The sequence below is a fragment of the Leptonychotes weddellii genome, chromosome 10 (genome assembly GCF_054177405.1).
Source record: "Leptonychotes weddellii isolate Sample4059 chromosome 10, ASM5417740v2, whole genome shotgun sequence".
Taxonomy (NCBI): domain Eukaryota; kingdom Metazoa; phylum Chordata; class Mammalia; order Carnivora; family Phocidae; genus Leptonychotes; species Leptonychotes weddellii.
Window position 1 is genome coordinate 13,088,296 of NC_138378.1, and position 719 is coordinate 13,089,014.

Genomic DNA, 719 nt, shown 5'->3' on the forward strand with positions numbered 1-719 from the left:
TATACCACATCTTCTTTATCCATTCATCTGTCGATGGACATCTTGCCTCTTTCCATAGTTTGGCTATTGTGGACATTGCTGCTATAAACATCAGGGTGCACGTACCCCTTCGGATCCCTACATTTGTACATTTGTATCTTTGGGGTAAATACCCGGTAGCTGTTGCTCTTAGATTTGAAGCAACTCCCCAGAGCCCTCGCTCCTTAAGCTCATGGGTTCACTGAGCTGCATCTCTGTCCTCCTGCCTTCAACTTTCTGCTCCAGGCTGTGCTGTGACCTCTGCCAGAAAGCCCTTCTCCACTCTCCTTTCTTCAGATCAACCCCTTCTCATCTTTCAACTCAGGTGCCCCTTCTCTGGAAACCCTTCTGAAACAGCCACGTGGAATGTGCACACCTACACCTACCTCCTGTGCCCTCTCAGAATTCTGTGGCTGCTTACCTAAGCAAGACTCCAGCCCCACCACACTGTATTTCAATTATTCTGTTTACTCATGGAACCAGTGTACTGAGGCGACTCAACTTGATAGGGCATAATAATGAAGCTTTCCCCCCTAATCTCTACCTTCAGCCATGCTGTGTTGAATTTCCCTTTTCCATCCCTTAATGACATCTTGGGCAGATTGCATTACTTTTGGATCACTTTCTGTTGTTAAACCTCCATCCTTGAAAGCTTTATTCTCAAACTCAATTTAAATCTCATTTTGTCTTCCCCCTTATTC